This window comes from Mastomys coucha, unplaced genomic scaffold (genome assembly GCF_008632895.1).
Source record: "Mastomys coucha isolate ucsf_1 unplaced genomic scaffold, UCSF_Mcou_1 pScaffold7, whole genome shotgun sequence".
Lineage (NCBI taxonomy): Eukaryota > Metazoa > Chordata > Mammalia > Rodentia > Muridae > Mastomys > Mastomys coucha.
The window spans coordinates 18837127-18860811 of NW_022196913.1; the positions used below are offsets into that span (position 1 = coordinate 18837127).

Genomic DNA, 23685 nt, shown 5'->3' on the forward strand with positions numbered 1-23685 from the left:
CCATTCCTTCCCTAAGGTGCTGTGGGTTGGAATAGTTTATCAGAACAACATAAGCAAATTGGAATAACTACTAAGTTATGTAGGGTAACCCAGCCCACAGTGGGCAACACCATACCCTAGACTGGTGGTCCTAGGCTACGTAAGAAAGCTAGTTAAACTTGTGCTTATGAATGAAGCAGCAAGGAATATGCTCTATGTTTTCTGTTTCAAGTTCCTGCTTGAGTTCCTGTCATAACTTCCTTAAATGACAGGGTGATTGTTTGAATGAGAATGGCCCCTATAGGCTCTTATATTTGAATGGTTATCATCAGGGAAGGAAGCTGTTTGAGAAGGGTTACTAGGTGTAGCAGTTTTGAAGGAGTTATCCCCCTGGGGGAGATCTTTGAAGTTTCAAAAGTGGATGCCAGGACCAATATCATTCACTCTCACTGCCTGCTGCCTCTGGATCAGAGTATAAACTTCTCAGCTTCTGCTCTAACACCATGCTTGTCTGCAATTCTTAACCCTCTATGATCATGAAATAACCCTTTGAAACTGTAAGCAGGTATGCAATTAAATGCTTTATAAGAGTTGCCTTGGTCATGGCTTCTCTTCACAATAATAACTAAGTAACTAATAATTCGTTACAAGTAATAGTAACTAAGGCAGACTATTACCTGTAAGGTGAAATAAACCCATTTCCCCCCTTAGCTGCTTTCAGTCAGGTTGTTTTATCACAGCAACAGAAGATAAAGCATAACAAAAATTGGTACCAAGAGTGGGGTATTGCTATGATAGACCTGATCATTTAGCATATTTTGTCAGAAGATTGTGGAAATATTTGGAATTTTAATCTGGGAAAGCCTTTGAGTACCAGTAGAGGGGGTGGGTGGGAATGGATTGTGGTAGTGGGAGCTCAGACTATCATAATTCTGAAAGAAAAGTGAATAATGAAGGCCTGGAATGTGAGATTTCAGAAGAAGGTAAATACTCTTATAACTGGGTTGGGTGGAGAATTATATTATATATTGGTACAGAATCTATGATCAACTGTGACTGAAGAATCAGCTTCAATTAATAAGAGATCAATATCATTGAAGTGAAATCTTCTGTACTTCATTGGGAAAATCGGAAAATTATTTCTCAGTGTTAGTGCATAGAAGTTATGGACTTAGGAGGCCAAGGCTACATTTTGAGCTTGCAACAGACCAGTAAAGAGTATGAAAGAGTTGCCCAGTTGATACTGATTTTAAAGGGATACAAGGGGTCATGAGGATCACTTGGAGCCTGGCAAGGTGTGGCAAGGTCAACATTTCTGTAGAGAGGAAAGGGAAGACCATTAGTGAAGATGCAGCATTAGTTGTAATAGAAAGCAAAGGTATTGGAGATCCATGCTAGTGAGATATCTGCCAAGGGCAGTTAGAAGGCCTCAAGTAGAGCTGGCCTAACAACATAAGGAGAGCTATATGTGTGTGCTGCAGATGGCAGAGCTGTACAAGCCCTTTTGGAGCCAGAAAACTATACAGTGAATCCTAGATGTTAGACATTCTACTATAGCATTTACACTGCTGAATTTCGGTTTTGCTTTGATCTTATTGTGTTAATGCACCATTTGGAATAATAAGTAAGCAGCTTTTAAAAAATTAATGTATAAGAATACAGTTAGGAAATTGAATTTTTAAAGAGACCCTATATTTTTAAAGTGGTAGGACCTGAATGACTGCTCTCTGAGTACAAGTTTTTACGGTACCAGAAGGTACCATGGAAGCTTCCAAAGAAGAGAGGCAACTGTAAGTTGCCTCTTGCCTATGATGCTTATGGATTATATTAATTACTAACATGCCACAATAACACTAAGAGGTCAGTAGTGGCATGCATATCTTGGTGGTAACTAACAACTATCTAATTGTAGTCAACACCTACTCAACTCTCGGGAAAAAATACCTGGTACTGGAAACCTAGCTAACTACTCAGTGCTAGGAAGTCATGGATATTGGAGCTGAACCTACAACCACTACTTTACCAAACCCACACAATCTCTAGCAACAATCTATCTTTATATCCACAAGTAAGTTTAGTCATTACCCCTCATAAATGAAACATCTTTTTGCAAGACCCAGGGACTACTACAGAAAGCCACAACCAATCAAAATACAGGAATGAGGGTCTCAGTCTTAATGAAGCTACACTCAATCTCCCCTCAATCTCAGAGAGCATTGTGGAAGAGGGTGCAGAGATCAGAGAGTTTGCTCTGAGATTTTTGTCTCCTAGTAATGTCAGAAGCTACATGCAAAAAGTCTTTCCAACATGACTGCCCAAATATGAGCTGAGCAAGAATAATACTTACAAATGTACCAAAGTGAATGGTACGGGAAAAGCCTATGAGGCCTCCACCTTACACAAAGAACTATAGGCACAGCTAAGAAATGCAAGAACTGGGAGAAATAGTCTTTCTTGGGGAAAAGCAATTAGTTGGTCAATACCAAATGGTCAGCCCTGGAAACATATATACAAGTAACAGAATACAGACTAGCAGGTTATATTTAGGAATATATATATGATATATACACATATGCATATAATAACAATTAGTGGAAAAGGAGGCTATGAATTTGAAAGAGCGAGAAGGGGTATGTGGGAAGGTTTAGAAAGATAAAATGGAAGGGAGAAATGTAATTGTATTATAAGCTCAAAAACTTAAAAAAAAATAAGAAGAGGAGGAAGAGGGAGAAGACAAAGGAAGCAGAAGAGGAGGAAGAGGAAGCTGCTGCCACAAGAAAGAAGTCACAGCAAGTTTGCAATTTTGGTACACTTGTTATGTTCATAACTGTGGCCTGAGCAAATCCGACATCTATGCTCTAAGCCCTTCTCTGTGCCTGACATCACAAGAGGTGATACTGGGTTCTCAGTAATGATGCACACTACAGGACCTCTCATACACTAGCCTTTTACACTATCATGGACACTAGCTTCTTGCTTGATTTCTTGGAAGTCTCCTCTTCACTTACCACATCACCTTTTCTAGCATGGAGACTGTCGGGTCTTTAAAATTTTACACTAGGCCTACATCCTCATGTATATAGTCTTTGAGTTAATTTGCTTTCTATTGCTGCTATAAAACCACGTGACCAAAGGCAACTGAGGAAGGAAAGGGTTTATTTGGCTTACATATCTTAGGCTACAGTCTATGGAGGGTAAAAAGCCAAGGTAGGAACTGAAGCAGAGGCCATGGAGGAACACTAATTACAGGCTTTCTCTACATGGTCTGCTCAACCTGATTTCTTTCACCACCTAGGACCATCAACCTAGGAGTGGTACCTCTCACATGGCATCCCCTCCCATAGTGGTCTGGGCCCTCTTACATCAGTCACTAACCAATAAAATGGCCCGTAGACTTTCCCCTAGACCAAAAAGGTAGTGGTACTATCTCCATTGAGTTTTCGTCTTCTCAAATGATTCTACTTGTGCCAAGTTGACAGACAAAGCAAAACTAATCAGACATCCTTCAACACTGTCCAGCACTGACAACTCCAAGATGTCTGTGACAGCCCAAAGCATTTATCTGGAGTTCACCTTAGTACTCCCACACTGAACACCTTGGCCAAACCCAGAGTCTTTGTTCTCATGTTTAGTCATTTTTCTAAAGTCTAGACTTAGGAAGAGTTCCTCCATCCACCCAAAGCTTCCTGTCAGAAACATGGAAATCAACATCAGTTCCTATATCTACCCCTCTGGATCATAATTCTTTTGTCTAAGTGCTAAGATCATCTGATTATACATTTTAATTTTCAGAAGTTCATCTACCAATCACTATTTCTGGTGCCTCCAGTCCAGCTTCTTCCTTACCTAATTCCAGTCACCACCAATGATCTGCGTTCTCACCCTTGCCCCAGATATAATCTCTACAATGGGCATAATGATTTGTTAAAACCTGGAAGTTAGACTCATTGTGTAACTTCATTCTTGAATGCTTTACCACTTCTTTAGCCTCACATTCCAAATACCAGCTAGAGACTTACTTCATACAAACTGGAAAAATAGATCAGGCCCACTCCTACCACCATCTTCATTGCTATCTGCTTACTCCCAGCCACACAACAGCAACCAACCAACCAACCAACCAACCATATCTAGTTCCTTGTCTGAACTCAAGTATTTTTGGCTTTGGTAAAACACAGTCAGAGCACATTTCACAAGAGAGATGTGAAGCCTGGCAGTAAAGCTCTGAAGACACCTGGGGCATAGGAAGGGGGCAGCCTTACATGATCTACTCCTTCCCAAGCTTGACTACTGACCAATATGCCTGCATCATTTCTAAGCACTCCTGGCACCCTTTCTAGCATCTTATAAATCAGTCATTTTTCTAGCTGGGTCTGTTATTTTTTATGAGTGCTGGAAGGTACTAATACTGTCTTCATTGGTCTAATAATCAGCTGCCACTGCTAGGTCACTTGGAAGAAATAAATTTTAATAAAACAATCAAAGAAACCTGGTAAAATATTATCCATGGGCAAAATAAGTGGAGGATTTTTGAGGAAGACAAGATCATTCATGGATAAGGAATTTAAAAAGCTAGCAAACTGGGCATGGGATATATGTCTTTAATTTAAGTACCCAGGAGGCATAGGCAGGCAGATATCTGTAAGTTCAAATTTTATACATAAAAAATTTGAAATATCAGATAATGGTCAAAGCTACATAGTGAGATACTGTCTTTTAAAAGCTACAAATAGTATAAAAGACTGAGCATGTAAATGTTTTATCAATTATTGAAACAATATACATTTTCTGTTTAAAAATCCAAGTCGTACAAGTAAAAAAAGTATGAGAAATTTTCATAATCCCATCTTTGAAGAAAGGCACAGTTTCTAGTTTAGAGTGAGTTTCTTTTCCCTAAGAACAATTAACAATATTTATTAGTTTAAGTTGTCTTAAGTATGGTTAATGGACATTTAGGGTCTGCTGATTTCCAGTAGGAGAATCAAGTTGCAGTGACCCCAAACCCACCAAGAGTCCCTGCTTTGTTTGTGGTGAAAGATCCTACATTAGTATTAATTATCTGTTATGCATTTGCTGATGGGTGGACTAGATCCAGGGAAGAAGGAATAATCTTTCCATGAATTCTCCCTTGTGGGAAACTCCAAATAACACATGAACCAGACTTGTGAGGAAGAACAGGTGACATTAAGGTAAATGAGTCTGAATGTGCCTTAGAATTTTTTTTCTTTTCTTAGAGAGGAGAAAACCTCACTGACCATTGTAATAAAACTATTCTTGGAAGTTCCTGTGGGGCAGTGAGATGTGCACAGACAGCCTGGTCCCTGGCATTGAACCCTGGTGACCTGATAGGTGGTGACTTCGCCTTCATGGGACAGTGTTCTGTCATGCCTCCTGGGCCCCTGGCTCCTGTCACAGATACAGCCTCCCGCAGCCCCCTGAAGACAGGTGTGTGGCCATCAGTTATGTAGGCAATGCCCCAAGCTCCTGGTATTCTGTCTGGACTCCACTCCAACAGTTACCTGACAACAGCTTGGTATGCTCCTCCCCACAGTTACCTGGCAACAGCCAGATAGACCCAGCCCACTATAAAAGGAGCTGCTTGCCCCCCTTACCTCTTATTCTCTTGCTCTTACCTTTGCTTCCTTGCTCCCCACCCCCACCCCCACCCCAACCCCACTTTCTCTTCCCTCCACATATGGCCATGGCCAGCCTCTACTTCCCTACTCTCTCCCTCTCTCTGCCTTTCTACAATAAATGCCTTAAAACCATGGACTGCCTCTTCTCATTGGGACCCACTGTGCTGGGGCAGTGGAGCAGGTCTTCCCCTAAGGAGCCGCTCCAAACTGAGTAAGCCAAGCACTCTGGTTCCCCTAGCTAGCCTGAGCTCTCCTCCTTGTCTTTTTCCCTTCAGCCCTGAGCAGACTCTGGATCTAATTTTTACCCTTCAAGTTCCTTTGGCATTTGACACTCTCTTCCCAATTTGATGGACCCTGCCTAGTTTGTGGAACAATTAGTTCTGAAGGTGATGAGTTTGTTCTTAGAGGATGGTTCTAGCTTAATAGTCAGGAAACATAAATAGGAGCACCTGTGGATGCAGTTCTCTTTGTCATTACAGTTTATTCCTCAGAGTCTAGTTCTGTGCATCTGAGATACAAAATCAAGATGGAGGGTAAAATTGAGCTCATCTTGTGAGACAAAGGTTAAGTAGCTTCCAGGCAGGCATTATCCTGGGTCATGATCATGACCATGAGCTCTGAATACTCCTTACTCCTTCCATCCTGTCAGAGCTGATGCTTAGGTGCCAGTCAGCCCAGGGCTCCTTGCTTTTCTATTTGACCATCCAAAGGACATCTGATGTGAAAATTATCATAATGTAACTCTATGCTTGACAACAAAGCCATCTTCTAAGAATAATAGCCAGTCCTGGAGTACCTTTTTATCATTATGAAAAACGGTTTTCAGTGACGAACTATCAAAACATTTTCTTTGTACAATGAGTGACATGATTAGGCAGAATTATGTAAAGCAGACAGGCTTACCTCTGCCTTCAGTTAACTAAAGCCTTTTTTTGTACTGATTTCAGCAACTTATTCAACTTTTCTGTCATCAATACAGTAATTTAATACTATCTAGTGATAATAGGTAGTGAAATAGTTGAATCGGTCACAAGATTTTGAAGGTGGTTCCCCTGTAGTGCTGAGATGGATTATTTAATAGGTTTGATGTAGTAAATGCATTTTGTGTTTGCTGTATTTTTTAAGTTTAAATGAATTTACTAGGATATAATTCTATAGTAGGTGAAAAGTATCTAATATAGTCAAAACTTGAAGTTGGAATATAGGCCTGGCAGTTATTGACCCAGTTTGTTGAGGATTGCTAATTTATGTTAACAAAATCAGGTGGCACACCAACTATTATAATGTATTTCTTGACTTATGTTTTTGTTTGTTTTTATCTCTTAGAAATCTGTTCCTTTCAGGAACTTTGGGGGAGTGTCTGCTACGACAGAACAGACAAGACACACATAATGAACATTACAGAGTTTAAATCCTAGAGGAAAGAGCTTATGCTTGAGAGGATAGAGCAATATTTAAATCAGGTAAGTGAAAAATTCACTTATTATAGAATGAGAGGTGTTTTTTTTTCTTTGTTGAGACAGGACTTCTCTGAGTAGGTCAGGATGGCCTTTAACTTGTTATCCTCTACCCTTAGTTTTGTGTAAGCCATGCCTGTAATAACTCAGTTTCTATTATGCCTAGCTCTTAGAGTAGGACATTTCCATAAGAGTTAAAAATCAATATTTTAAACTGTGAATAGAAGATGAAATTTCCATGAGTTTCCAGGAGAAGTCCCAAAGATAAGGAGACTTCAAGTGAAGAAGAGAGGAAAGGAAGGACGCATGTCCAAAGGAGAACTCCAGACACTGGGATGAACAAGCACAGACATCCTGAGGTAGAATAATAGCATATGAGCATCTTAAGAAGGGGCAGGGAGGTCAGCATAGCCAGACCAGGAAGAAGAAAGGGAAGGACAGTGGGGAACAAAGTTAGGTTTGAAACCAGAGAACAGATCATGGCAGGCATAGTTCACTGGAAGGACAATGGTGGTCACGCATAAGGTAAGGAATTTTTGAAGACACCTAAGTAAAAGGGTAACATGATATAGTTGGCATATAACATTTATAGTATGGCTGCTACTTTAAGAACTCACTGGACACAGCCCCCAGAGGAAGCTCCACTCCTAGGTGCTCTAGCATGCCCAGGATCTTAGGATCAGGGGTAAGGAGAACACAACATCTGTTCCAACACCATCGGGAGTAACTGGAACCAGCAGGATCCAGGGATGCAGGAACCCCTCCCATCCTTGAACAGTGGCTTCAGTTCCTTCTAGTCTACCCTGGTCTATCTTGGGCTTGAACTCAGTGGCCAGTCTCATAGCCCCCAGAGGAGGCTCCACTCCCAGGTGCTCTAGCATGACCAGGATTTTAGGACTCCAGGGTCCCAGAATCCCAGGATCCCAGGATCTCAGGAGCTTGGTCATACCAGGATCTCAGAGTCTCAGAAGTAGCTTGACTCCCAGGAACTCTGATACACCCAAGATCTCAGAATCCCAGGATCCCAGGATCCCAGAGACAGCTGGACTCTGAGTAATAGATATTAAAAGCAGTAAGGGAAAAAGGTCAAGTAGTATAAAGGCAAACCTATCAGAATTACAGCAGACTTCTCACTAGAGACTATAAAAGCCAGAAGATCCTGGGCAGATGTCGTATAAACCTTAATAGAACATAAATGCCAGCACAGATTACAATGCCCAGCAAAATCCTCAATTACCATAAGCCAAGATATTCCATGGCAAAAACAAATTTACACAATATCTTTCCACAAATCCAGCCTTACAAAGGATAATAGATGTACAATTCCAACACAAGGAGGGAAACTACACCCTAGAAAAAGCAAGAAAGTAATCTTCTTTCAACAAACCCAAAAGAAGAAACCCACAGAAACATAATTCCACCTCTAACAACAAAAATAACAGGAAACATCTGTATTATTCAGGTACTGTCAGAGCCTCTCAGGAGATAGCTATATTTAGGCTGGCAATGGAGCTGAGGGATTTGCAGCACCTTAGGACAAACAACAATATGAACTAACTAGTACCCTCAGAGCTCCCAGGGTCTCAACCACCAACCAAGGACTGCACATGGAGGGGTCTGATTGTTCTGGCAGTATGTGTATAGTAGAGGATTGCAATTTGATCATCAATAGGAGGAGAGGAGCTCGGCCCTGTGAAAGTTCTGTGCCCCAGTGTAGGGGAATGCCAGGGCCAATAAGTGGGAGAGGGCAGGATGGCAGGCATGGGGATGGGGGAGGCAACAGGGGTTTGTTTTTGTTGTTTTTGTTTGTTTCTTTGTTTTTTTGGAGGGGAAACTGGGAATGGAGAAATTTACATGTAAATAAAGAAAATATCTAATAATAAAGAAAAAAATAACAGGAAACAACAATCACTTTTCCTTAATGTCAATGGAGTCAATTACCCAATAAAAAGACATGGACTAACTGACCAGATATGTAAACAGGACAAAGCATTTTGCTGTATACAAGATACATACCTCAGGGACAATGACAGATACTACCTCAGAGTAAAAGGCTGGGAAAAAATTTTCCAAGAAAATAGTCCCAAGAAACAAGCTGGCACAGGTATTATAATATCAAGTAAAATTGACTTTCAACTAAAAGTTATCAAAACAGATAAGGAAGGAAACTTTATACTAGTCACAGGAAAAATCTACCAGGATGAACTCTCAATTCTGAACATCTATGCTCCAAATGCAATGACACCCACATTCATAAATGAAACTTTACTAAAGCTCAAAGCACACATTGTACCTCATATAGTAATAGTGGGAGACTTCAACACCTCACGCTCAGCAATGGACAGATCATGGAAACAGAAACTAAGCAGAGATGCAGTGAAAATAACAGTATTATGAACAAAATGGGTTTAACATATCTTTAGAACATTTCATCCTAAAATAAAATATACTTTCTTCTCAGCATCTCATTGTACCCTCTCCAAAATTGACCATATAATATGTCACAAAACAGGCCTCAACAGATACAAGAAGATTGAAATAATTCCATGCATCCAATCAGATCACCATGGACTAAGCCTGGTCTTCAATAACAAAAACAACAGAAAGCCCACATGCACATGGAAGCTGAACAATGCTGTACTCAATGATAACTTGGTACAGGAAGAAATAAAGACAGAAATTAATGACTTTTTAGAATTTAATGAAACTGAAGGCACAACATAACCAAACTTATGGGACACGATGGAAGCAGGGCTAAGAGGAAAACTCATAGCTCTGAGTGCCTTCAGAAAGAAACTAGACAGAGCATACACTAGCAGCTTGACAGCTCACCTGAAAGCTCTAGAACAAAAAGAAGCAAATACACCCAAGAAGTGTAGATGGCAAGAAATTATCAAACACAGGGCTGAAAGCAACCAAGTAGAAACAAAAAAGAACTATACAAAGAATCAACATAGCCTGGAGCTGGCTGTTTGAGAAAATCAACAAGATAGATCAACCTTTAGCCAGACTATCCAGATCCAAATAAACAAAATCAGAAATGAAAAGAGAGACATACAACAGAAACAGAGGAAATTAAAAAAAGTTATCAGATCTTAATACAAAAGTCTATACTTAACAAAACTGGAAAATATGGATGAGATGGACAACTTTCTAGACAGATACCAGGTACCAAAGTTAAATCAGGATCAGATAAACCATCTAAATAGTCCCACAACCCCTAAAGAAATAGCAGCAGTCATTACAAGTCTCCCAAACAAACAAAGCCCAGGGCCAGATGGGTTTAGTGCAGAGTTTTATTAGACCTTCAAAGAAGACCTAATACCAATACTCCTCAAACTATTTCACAAAATGGAAACAGAAGTTACTCTACCAAATTTGTTCTATGAAGCTACAATTACTCTTATGCCTAAACCACACAAAGACTTAACAAAGAAAGAAAACTTCAGACCAATTTCCCTTATGAATATTGATGCAAAAATACTCAATAAAATTCTTGCAAACCGAATCAAAGAACACATCAAAATGATCATCCATCATGATCAAGTAGGCGTCATCCCAGGGATGCAGGGATGGTTCAATATACGGAAATCCATCAATGTAATTCACTACATAAACAAACTCAAAGAAAAAACCCATATGATCATCTCATTAGATGCTGAGAAAATATTTGACAAAATCCAACATTCCTTCATGATAAAAGTCTTGGAAATATCAGGAATTCAAGGCCCATACTTAAACATAGTAAAAGCAATGTACAGCAAGTCAGTAGCCAACATCAAACTAAATGGAGAGAAACTTGAAGCAATCCCGCTAAAATCAGAGACTAGACAAGGATGCCCACTCTCTCCCTACTTATTCAATATTGTACTTGAAGTCCTAGCCAGAGCAATTAGACAACAAAAGATCAAAGGGATATGAACTGGAAAGGAAGAAGTCAAGTTATCACTATTTGCCGATGATATGATAGTATACTTAAGTGACCCTAAAAATTCCACCAGAGAGCTCCTAAACCTGATAAACAACTTCAGCAAAGTAGCTGGATATAAAATTAACTCAAACAAATCAGAGGCCTTCCTATACACAAAGGATAAACAGGCAGAGAAAGAAATTAGGGAAAAACACCCTTCACAATAGTCACAAATAATATAAAATACCTTGGTGTGATTCGAACTAAGCAAGTAAAAGATCTGTTTGACAAAAACTTCAAGTCTCTGAAGAAGGAAATTGAAGAAGATCTCAGAAGATGGAAAGATCTCCCATGCTCGTGGATTGGCAGGATTAATATAGGAAAAATGGCCATCTTACCGAAGGCAATCTACAGATTCAGTGCAATCACCATCAAAATTCCAACTCAATTCTTCACAGACTTAGAAAGAGCAATTTGCAAATTCATCTGGAATAACAAAAAACTCAGGATAGCCAAAATTATTCTCAGCAATAAAGGAACCTCTGGTGGAATCACCATCCCTGACCTTAAGCTGTACTACAGAGCAATTGTGATAAAAAAAAAAAAAAATGCATGGTATTGGTACAGTGACAGGCAGGTGAATCAATGGAATAGAATTGAAGACCCAGAAATGAACCCACACATCTATGGCCAAAGGAGCTAAAACCATCCAGTAGAAAAAAGACAACATTTTCAACAAATGGTGTTGGCTCAATTGAGGGTTAGCATGTAGAAGAATGCAAATTGATCCATTCCTATCTCTTTGTACAAAGCTCAGGTTCAAGTGGATCAAGGACCTCCACATAAAACCAGATGCACTGAAATTAATAGAAAAGAAAGTGGGGAAGAGCCTCGAGCACATAGGCACAGGGGAAAATTTCCTGAACAGAACACGAATAGCTTATGCTCTAAGATCAAGAATTGACAAATGGGACCTCATAAAGTTGCAAAGCTTCTGTAAGGCAAAAGACACTGTCAATAGGACAAAATGGCAACCAACAAATTGGGAAAAGATCTTTACCAATCCTATATCTAATAGAGGGCTAATATCCAATATATACAAAGAACTCAAGAAGTTAGACTCCAGAGAACCAAATAACCCTATTAAAAATGGGGTACAGAGCTAAACAAAGAATTCTCAACTGACGAATACTGAATGGCTGAGAAGCAAGTAAAGAAATGTTCAACATCCTTAGTCATCAGGGAAATGCAAATCAAAACAACCCTGAGATTCCACCTCACACCAGTCAGAATGGCTAGGATAAAAAACTCAGGTGACAGCAGATGCTGGAGAGGTTGTGGAGAAAGAAGAACACTCTTTCATTGCTGGTGGGATTGCAAGCTGGTACAACCACTCTGGAAATCAGTTTGGTAGTTCCTACAGAAATTGGACGTAGTACCCAGCTATACCACTCCTGGGCATATACCCAGAAGATACTCCAACATATAATAAGGACACATGCTCCATGTTCATAGCAGCTTTATTTATAATAGGTAGAAACTGGAAACAACCCAGATGTCCCTCAACAGAAGAATGGATACAGAAAATGTGGTATTAAAAACAATGAATTTATGAAATTCTTTGGGAAATGGATGGATCTGGAGAATATCATCCTGAGTGAGGTAACCCAATCACAAAAGAACACACATGGTATATACTTTCTGATAAATGGATATTAGCCCAGAAGATCAGAATACACAAAGTACAATCCACAAACCACAAGAAACTCAAGAAGAAGGAAGACCAAAGTAGAAAGACTTAGTTTTTTCTTAAAAGGGGGAACAAAATACCCATGCAAGGAATGAAGAGACTAATTATGGAGCAGAGACTGAAGGAAGGACAATCGCGAGACTGCTCTACCTGGGAATCCTTTCCATATTCAATCATCAAATCCAGACACTATTGTGGATGCCAGCAAGTGCTGGCTGACAAGAGTCTAATATAGCTATCTCCTGAGAGGCTCTGACAGTACCGGGCTAATACAGAAGTAGAGGCTCACAGCTACCCATTGGACTGAGCACAGGGTCCCCAATGAAGGAGCTAAAGAAAGGACCCAAGGAGCTGAAGGATTTGCAGCTCCTTAGGACGAACAACAATATGAACTAACTAGTACCCTCAGAGTTCCCAGGAACTAAAACTCCAACCAAAGAGTACACATGGTGGGACTCATGGCTCCAGCAGCATATGTATAGCAGAGGATGGCCAAGTCGGTTATTAATGGGAGGAGAGGCCCTTGGCCCTGTGAAGGTTCTATGCCCCAGTGTAGAGGAATGCCAGGGTCAGTAAGCAGGGGGAGGGAGGAGGGAACAGGGGTTTGTTTTGGGTTTTGGTTTTTCTTTTTTTGGGGGGGAACTGGGAAAGGAGATATCGTATGACATGTAAATAAAGAAAATATCTAATAAAAATGTTTATTAAAAAAAAGAAAAAAATGGTGATGAAAATAAATACTGCATAGAAAATGAAAAAAAAATGTGTAAACAAAACATCCTATTTTGTGTTCTGCAAAAAAAAAAAAAAAAAAAAAAAAAAAAAAAAAAAAAAGGAAAGAAAGAATCAGGACATCCTGAATTTTGCAGGCAAATGGAAGGAATTAAAAAATATCATCCTGTGCTTAGTAACTCAAACCACAAATGACATGTATGGTGTGTACTCACTAATAAGTGAATATTAGCCAAAAAAAGTACAGTATACCCAGAATACAATTCACAAAACTCAAAAAGGTCAACAAGTAGAAGGGTCCAAGTGAGGATGCCTCAATCCCACTCGGGACCGAAAAGAAAGCAATCACAGGAGGCAGGAGGGAGGGAAGCACTTGGGTGGGGGGAGAGGACAGGGAGGTGAAGAGGAGAACATAATCAAGTATTGGGTCAGGGAACAGGACAGAAGCCCTGAGGGCGCCTAGAGAATCTAAACAGGCAACCTAGGGATGTAGGAGGTTGGGGGACCCTCCAGAATGTACCAGAGACCTGGGAAGTGAGAGAGACTCAGGACTCAAAGGGCTCAAAGGACCTTAGATGAAATGCCCTGCAGTGGGGAGAGGGAACTTGTAGAGTCTACCTCCAGTAGAAAGACAGGAGGGCATCAAGTGGATAGATGGGTTGCCATTCCATAGTCAAAAACTCTGACCCATAATTGTCTGAAAGAACTGCAGGGACAAAAATGGAGAAAAGCCTAAGGAAAAGGATGTCCGGCAATAGTCCCAAATTGGGATTTAGCTCAAGCCGGGACCCAAAGCTTTGACATTATTACTGATGCTACAATATACTCACATCAAAGGGGCCTAACATGACTGCCTTCTGAAAGACCCAACAAGCAGCTGAAAGAGTCAGATGCAGATATTTGCACCCAACCAACGGAAAGAAGCTTCTGATCTCCATGGTTGAATTAGGGAAAAACTGGAAGAAGCTGAGGAGGAGAGCAACCCTGTAGGAAGAGCAGCAGTCTCAACTAACCTGGCCTCCTGAGATCTCTCAGACACTGGGCCACCAACCAGGCAGCATATATCAGGTAATATGAGGCTCCCAACACATACCATTAGAGGACTGCCGGGTCTGGACTCAGTCATGGAAGATGCCACTAACCCTCAAGAGACTTGGGGCCCCAGGGAGTGGGGAGATCTGATGGGGTCAGGCGTGGGGGGTGGAGACATCCTTGTGGAGATGGGGAATGGGGGTGGAGATATGGGATGTGGAACAGAGGGCATACTGGGAGGAGGATAAAATCTGGATTGTAAAAAATTGATTAAATAAAATTAAAAAAAATTCTCTCCTGGCAGAGTCAGCATAGACACAGCAAAACTGTGTGTGACAGATGACCTAGAGCTTGCCATGTGTGCCTTGCCCTCTCCACAAGTTTACTCTATTTATCACATCTTCACTCTGTGCTAACCCCCAACCTCTCCTCTTGTTTAATTTCTGTTCCTTCCTGCCAGCATTCAAATGTGTCTCCTCTATTCTTCTCACTCAAATAACTTGTTAATCTCTCCTTTTCAGCTGACTGGAAAGACATCTGGCTCCTCCCTTCTACGTCTTCTTTAAGTCCTACCCAGTTGCATCTTACTTACAAAAATCATCATCCAACTGTAACATTTTTATTCACATACTAAAAAGACAAAGGATGGGCTGAGGGGTGGCTCATGAGTTAAAAGCAGTTGCTGCTTTTGCAGAAGACAGAGGTTCAAATCCCAGCACCCACATTGGGAGGCTAATCAAGTTCTGTAATTTCAGTTCTGGGGAGCCTAGTACCCTATTCTAGCCTCAGCAGGCACCAGGTATGCCCACAATACACACATGGACATGCAGGCACTCACATATAAAATAAAATTTAAAAAGTCTTTAAGAAAAGGAATATAAAAGGCAGTTTGGCAGGGTGCCACAAACCTGTAAACCTAGTACTCAGGAAACAGAGGCAAGAGGATCATAGCAAGTTAAAGGCCAGTCATGATGACATGGTGGCACATGCTTCAAAAAACAAAATAGAACAAAACAAATCAAAACAGAAAGCATTGCTCAGAGACAGAAAGTGACTGAAATAGGGAGGGTTTGTGGGAGTATTGGGGTGATGGGAGAAGGAGGTGAGGGTGGGGATGGGAGTGGTTAGGAGAGAGCAAAGGTTGCTGCTTTTCGGCTGTTATCATGGCTGTTGTTAAGGAAGCTTTGAGCTTCCTTAAGGACTTCTTGGCAAGTGGTTATTGCTGCCCCTTTGGTCCCAAGAGGGAACAAATTGATGCTGAATGTCCAGCATGCCAACAAACAGATCAGTGAAGAGAAACATGACAAACGTATTATTGTGTCCTGAGAATCCCTGAGAAACAGGGTTTTTTTTTCTCTCCTTCTGGATGGGTAACTTGGCCAATGCAATCCTCACCCAAGCTTTCAACTTCACTTCCAAGGACAAATACAAGTAGTTCTTCCTTCGAGGGGCAGGATGGGGGATCAGGGGTGAGTAGGAGGGCTGGGTATGGATCAGCATAAACAGTTCTGGTGCTACTTCATTGGTAACCTGGCTTCAATGGGAAATCTGAGGCCACCTCCCTATGCTTTGCCTACCTGCTGTACTTTGCTGCGTATGGTCAGCCAACATAAGCAAGGGTTCTTCCCAGCATGTATTCAATGGGCTGAGTGACTATCTCATTAGGGTCTTCAAGTCTGATGGCCCAAAGGGTCTCTACCAGGGTTTCATTACTTGTCTCTAACCTGAAAACCATCATCTACAGTGCTGTCTACTTCTGAGTCTGTACACTGCCAAGGGAATGCTTTTGATCCCAAAGAATGTGTACCTTATTGTGAGCTGGATGATTGTCCAGAGCATGATGGAAGTTGTAGGGCTGGTGCCCTGTCAATCTGACACTGTTTCTCCTAGAGTGGTGATGCCCTATGACTTGAAAGGTGATGATAGTATGTATACGGGGACATTTGACAGCTAGAGGAAGATTGCAAAAGAAGAAGCTGTCAACACTTCCTTCAGAGGTGGCACATCCTGCATACTGAGAGGCTTGAGTGCTGCTTTTGTATTGGTATTGTATGATGAGATCAACAAATAAGTCTAATGTAACTCAGGGTTACTGGTCCTCAGTGGACCTGGTTCACAGGTTCACAATCCATTATGTGGTTTAACTGTTCTTAGGGAAATAAAAAGACAGATTTTTGGATAAAACAAGACCACAAAGAAGACCTCAGAAAAGGCTTTGTTGTATGTATTTTACATTGAGATTCCCAGAGCAAACAGCTAGCTTATCACACTTGTACAATTAATTAACTGAAGAACTGATTATGAAAGAATAACTGAATGTGAGTCATTAATAGAGACTACTCAGTACAAAACCAAAGCAAAGCAAAGCAGAAAGTGAGCTTCTTTCTAACTCCAATCTGTTGAGAGAAAGAGAGAGAGAGGAAGAGAGAGAGAGAGAGAGAGAGAGAGAGAGAGAGAGAGAGAGAGAGGAAACACAGATATTACATATTACAGTGCTCTGCTAAGGAGAAGGAAATTATCACATAGTCCTAAATAAAGAAAAGTTTCAAATGCCTGAAAGATCTGAAAGAGAATGTGCCACCCAAGAGGCAGAATGATGCCTGGGGAACATCACTGGTCCCTGACTAAGGACACTGCAGTGAAGTACACTCTGCTTCTAAGGTAACAACAATGACAGTCTTTATCAAGCCTTTAAGGCAGACTTCATCTCAGACATTCCATAACAGTGTATCTGTCACAGGCAGTGATTCTGTAGGATGGGTGGTCACTAGTGTGCATCAGCCTTCCTGAAACCACCTAGAGCCTCATACAGATGGAATCTTCCACAATTCCCACTGCCTATGCAGTCATACTCCATGTAAAGATATAAAAATGCTAAACAAGGGATACTACTTTGTACAGAAAATCAAATTCAATACCTACAGAGGTTCCGGAAATGAAGAACAGCGAAAAGCTAAAGCAACTTGGTGAAGCCAAGGACAAGTACCAATATGTCAAAGCTTCACATCCAGGGCTCAGACTTTTCTTGAAGAGAGAGGAAATCAGATTCCAAGTTTCCCACTGGAAGTCAAAGTCAGAAGCATTGGAGAAAATGAGCCAAAGCTGGCTACTGAAACAGAAGTTCTAAGAAGGCCAAGAATCTTGGAACTCTCCTCAAAGAATGTGTCCTAGGCCCAAGCTACCAAGAAAGAATCGTCATTAATACCAAACAAAGAAGAAAAGACACATTTACACAGCCTCTTGAAAATCAACATAAATATTTGACATGGAGTAGTAAATCCCATAAGGTTCAGAAGAGAAAATGAAATGGTCTCTGTGGACAGTACAATAGTCCTATATTAAGATCAGTTTGTTCCCTGCTATTTGTTACTCCATACTCGGTAAAATAGTGTCTTCAGACTGTCGTGTCCAAGGTAACTCCATCTGATAGCAACATTTGGCTCCATTTTTGAGTGCAAGTGGAGAAGATTCTATACTTTGTTATACATGTAGATACCTGCCTAGCACTAGCCACAGGCACTGATAAATAACTTACTCCTAAAAGTAAAATACTACCACCTATACATTTATCAAAGTATGAATAGATGGATATAGTAAAACTGTATCAGAAAAAGCAGTCTTTAAACTTACTTAACACAGTAGACCAAGAAAGGGTACCACTCTATCACATAGATACCTTTGAAGAAGAGGACATTTAACAATATGGTGACAATATCTCTACCTGACTTGTCATCTAAGTCCTCTAGGCTGCAGCCTCAGGCTAGTATCCCACTGTAATTCAGCCTATTGGAATTACCATCTGCTTGTCCATCGGGTCACCTGACAAGAGCTGCCCCTGCATTCACCTCTTCAGTTTGATTTGCCCCTCTGCATCCCCTGCAGCCAGGCTCTGAATCCAGCTAGGTTGAGAACATCTTGGCTAGCCACTATAGTGATTCTCATTGCACTTCTGTTGCTCTATGCCTCTGTTTCCAGCAAGGCTTCTATTAACTCTCCTGTGGTCTCTTTATCTCTTTTGTTGCCATTCTGTAATGTACATATGTCCATATAAAGGGATATAATTACTGTGTTATATGTGGTATATGAGCTGATTAGTAATTAAAATTGGGATAAAAGGTCTTGTGTTTGCCAATGGCCAGCTATAAGAAATATCAGGACTACTTGGAAAATTGCAGAAAAAAAAACTTGACATATGACATAAACTGTGAATTAGTTAGTTAGCAAATCCTGATATTGTAGAAATATGCAAATATAACCTCAACCTTGAGTGATAGCTATATTTCTGACATAGCACACTACTAAACTTGACCATGGATTTCACAGTGAGACAAAGAAATGAGAGACTTTGAACCTCATGACATAAAAGTAATAGCAAGCTAGGAAAACATTTCTAGTAAGAGTGTCTCCTTAAAATGTCCAGATCGGTAAAGGAAGAATGAGAAAGAGAAGCAAAGGACTTTGGAAGAAAAAAATGTAGATTTGATAGAAGAAAGGACTATGACCCCAAAACATCTGGTCAGTGAATTTTGAAAGTCTAGATATCAGAGACTTGTCTATGGAAAAGGAGTAGGAGAAAAACAGTGTAGCACTCTGTCTAACGATCTGAAACATGCATTACAAAAACACGGGGAAAGAAAGATAATGTAAAAGAACACTAATGGCTTGTTCAGAAACTGATAAATGGAAGATGGGTAATAGTTAAGAGAAGATACTCTAGCTATTTCCAAATGTGAAGAACAGTATAAGTCATAAGACCGAGACAGCACAGTAAGTCTCAGTTGGAATAACTTAAGTACATCTTCAGATAAACACAGCACAGTGAATCAGAAGAACATAGCCACAGCCCCTGTAACGTCATTGAGGGAGAAAAAGCATTGCCTGAAAGGTAACAGCAATTAAAACCTCATCTTTGCACAGCATCAAAGTACTTCAGAAGATAGTGTAATAATATATTCAAAGGGAAAACACCACAGATAGCCTAGAGCTATGTATTTAGCAAGCCTATAATTCAAGAGGAAGGGCTGACTCAGGAATAACAAAAATCAGAGATTTTCTATTCTGCCTAACTTAAAAATTATTTTAGCCAGAGAATATTGAATATCTGGAAGTAAGTTGAAATAAAAAGTTATGTGAAATCAGTGCTTTTATTCATTTTAATACAACTGATAAAATTAATGATAAATGACCAGACTTAGAAGTGTACAGAAAAGAGGAAGTAAAGGAAGCCCACATGTGGGAGGTAGAGAAGGAAAACTCGGCATTGCAAAGCTCTTAGGGTTGTTAGAGGACCATACAGAGATTAATGACTTTTGTGTTTATAAAATTGACTGTGCCTCTTAGTCAACCAAGTTAAAGCACATCAGAAGGTCAAATCAAAGAGGAAATGTGGCTGACCCAATGGGAAGAAATGGAGTAAAAGCCCCAAATAAGGCATGAGCATGGAGGTCATTGTTTTCCCAGCACTTCCTCCTGCACTGATTCTCTCTCCTCTCTACAAAGCTCTGAATTTATGAGCATCTTCCTATCTTCTCTTGGCTAGACTGAAGATCAACTATCTGCTCCTAGATTCCACTGAAGCAAGATATCACGTGTTTTAAAAAGCTCTCTTAAAAGTTGCAGAATCTTATTAGAAATATTACACCACATGTTTCCCGGGAGGAAGGGAGGATAATTTGCTCTTTAATTTCAAAGAATGCATCTTCTTCTTGTAGTCTGCTACAAGGAGAAACAAAGACTGATTAGAGGGAAAATGTGCTAGGAAATATTAGGTTTAGATTGCTGTGGTCTCCAGGAACAAAGATGGGACAGGGTAGAGCAAGCAAATAATTTGAAAGAATAAATAAACACTCCCTATGTGACAGTTGAGGTGTGCTTGATATGGGGACCATATGGGCAACAAGCTGTCCAGCAGTCTTGGGCATTGAAAATACTTCTAACACAGTGAGGGGCCACGTACGTCCAGTATCTTGTGTGGGAATAGCGTAGAAGGTACTTGGCTCACTGACTGAATGGAAATGAATGTAACATGTAACTTGAGCTGTCTCAATCAGTTGAAGCAACTGTGACAACTCCACTGCATGTCGTCATGCAGATTGCACACTATGCAACTCAAGAGTTAGCTATTCATGCCGAACAGGAAGCAAATAGTCACTGTGTACAAGGCATGACATTCCTTAGGTCCCATCACAAAGAACTTTGTTTCCCTTGCCGCAGTAGACTCGGAGAACTGGTGGCTTTAACACTTAAGTGTTGAAGAAAGCTTTAACTGTATACAGATCTTGGTAGAGGTCTCACGGCTCTCTCAGCTCCAATGTCTTGCAGGCTCCAATGTCTTGCAGGCTCCATCACTATCCAGGCTTCAGTTTCACAGTTTGTCTCAGTGATTGTCCTGAAACTACAAAAGAGGACTCCACAACTCCTTCATTTTTGCATCTTCCATGCCTCTAAAGGCAGAACTATATGGACAACACTGCCAAGTTTAGCTACTAGCTTGGGACATCCCCTAGCCACTTTGGATCCCATTTGTAGAAGACTTTGTTGTTGCCTTCTTGAGGATCTTTTGCAAGTGTGAGGCTGAAATGGGTGGAGTGTGGCCTCTAGGCAGCATTTGTATTGTTTCAGTACAAAGAAGGCCTCTTCTTAACAACAGTAGTCACTTCAACAATTATAGCCTGTCTTCCAGCACAGGCCTTGCCTGAAATATTAAGCTCACCTGTGTTCGTTTTCTCTCCAATCTGTACATTCTGTATTTCCTTCTCCTCTTTTTTAATGTTTGAAGAATTTTATATATGTGTGTGTTTTTTCTTTCTCAGTGCTCAAATAAATTCAAATGCAAAATATGTGCTCTCATTTTAAGAAACCAAATTGTGTTGTTTTTAAATGAGAAATGATAAGCCTTACCAGCAACAAACATACCACACACTCAACATGATGCAGTCTTGAAACTTTCCCTGTCAATGTCTTTTAAACTTAGCCTCAATCATGTTCTTAGGGTAAGGGCAGAAGTCAGCCAGGTTATTTTGTCAAATAGATCACAAAAATGGTACAGCCTCTAGCTAACACAATCATGTTATTTCTCTTTGCAATCTCCTGAGCGTAGCTTGCATCTTCTACTCTGCTCTCAGTGTTACTGTCTTTCAGGATCCTACTAAAATAGCCCTTTAAGCTCTGCTTACAGCATCCAACTGCTCTCTTAGGCCAACATTCCAAAGTCTTTCACATTTCTACACCAAACAACAGGATCAGGCTCTTTTTGAGACAAGAGTCCACTCTCTGGTATTAACTTCTGTTTAGTTGCTGTGATAAAATGCCATGCTCAGGGCAACTTAGTGCATGGTAGCAGGACAGTGTGGCAGCAGGCAGCAGGCAGCGGGCAGTGGGCAGTGGGTAGCAGGCAGCCAGAGCATGGAGCTTAGAATATCACACCACTAACAGCAAGCATGAAGCACAGAGAGTGAACTCAAAACAGAGTGAGGCTATATATTCTCAAAGCCTGCCTCAGTGACATACTTCCTTCAGCAAAACCATACTTTTTAAAACTCCCCCAAGAGTACCCTTATGTGTTCCAATGCCTGAGCCTATGGGAGACATTCTCACCAGCACATTCGTTTCTTTTTTTTTTTAATTTATTTTTTTTTCACATTCATTTCTTAAAACGACAGCAGGAATTTTGCATTTGGAGTTGTCTGATCTTTCAGGGAAGAAAAATCCTGCATATATAAAATCCCTCAACCAACCTCTAGCCTTCATTTTAATGGGTGAGCACCACCACAATAAAAGATTAAGTACCAATAAAATACATATTGGGCACCACATTTTGCTCTTAAAAACAATGTAGTGCCATTAAAGTACCACATACCTCAAGCAAAGGTGGTGTTAGCATACCACTTCTCGGTTTTCATATTGAAGAGTGAGAGCTCTCCATTACCATTTCAGTGTGACTGCCTCAGCCTCACCTAAAAGCATAGCTCATTCCAAATGGAGCCATTGGGCGGAACTGTCGGTCACTTTTCCTCCAGCACCCTATGTGGATGTTTTCCATTTATAATTTCCTGTGGAAAGCAAGAATTTCCCCCCTCCATGAGTGTGTGTGTGTGTGTGTGTGTGTGTGTGTGTGTGTGTGTATGTGTGTGTGTGTGTATGTGTGTGTATGTATTTCAAAAATTTTGATGTTTTCTCATTTCAGGAAAAAAACAGGGGATGAAGTACTATAGAGAAAATATCTTCTTTTTATTTTGGTGATCATGTGAGAGGCTGGACACTTCTAAACATGGCTGATACTAATATTCTACAAATTCTTTTCTCTAACATTATTTTTGGCATGTTGTACATTTAAATCAGGTTCCAACTTTCACAAGAAAGGTATTTTCAGAGTTTTTTTTTCTCTTTTTTTAATTAGATATTTTCTTCATTTGCATGTCATATGATTTCTCCTTTCCCAGTTTCCCCTCCAAAAAAAACAAACAAACATACAAACAAACAAAAACAACAAGAACAAACCTCTGTTGCCTCCCCCCTCCCCATGCCTGCCACCCCACCCTCTCTCACTTATTGGCCCTGGCATTCCCCTACACTGGGCCACAGAACCTTCACAGGGCCGAGGTCCTCTCCTCCCATTGATGATTGACTTTTCAATCCTCTACTATACACATGCTGCCAGAACAATCAGTCCCACCATGTATAGTCCTTGGTTGGTGGTTGAGTCCCCGGGAGCTCTGAGGGTACTAGTTAGTTCATACTGTTGTTCGTCCTAAGTGGCTGAAACCCTTCCTTTGGAAGAGTTTTGAAAAGGTTACTTTCTGTTTCATTAAGCAGCCCCTTAGAAGAAAGCATTTAAAACACATTGCTAAGACTTGAAAGCCAGAGTAGAAAGAACAGGGGAACTCAGACACCACAGTTGAAAGCTCAGCACCTCTGGGTTGTGCACGAAGAACTGTGGCACCTCGGACACATTTAGCCCTTGTTACCTTTTTTAAAATGAAGACAAAGTCCAAATTTATGGACTGGGGAATTAGTCCTGGGTTCAATTGCAGGTACTGTGTAAACTGGATGTGATGGTATATGCCTCTAATTCTAGCACTGGGAAGGTAGAGGAAGCAGGAGGATCAAAAGTTCAAAGCCAAGCTCAGCAGTACAGGGAGTTCAAGGACAACCTGCACTAGAGACTTTTTCTTAAAGCCAAACAAAGAACAA

The 23685-nt window shown here is 40.6% G+C and overlaps 1 protein-coding gene and 1 pseudogene across 5 annotated transcripts in view; one reads left to right on the forward strand and one right to left on the reverse strand.

Moving 5' to 3' along the window:
* Hecw1 (HECT, C2 and WW domain containing E3 ubiquitin protein ligase 1) overlaps positions 1-23685 on the reverse strand; it is a 361630-nt gene that overhangs the window by 254522 nt on the left and 83423 nt on the right. The gene's annotated exons all lie outside the window — the stretch shown is intronic.
* Positions 15982-16564, forward strand: LOC116082556 (annotated as a pseudogene).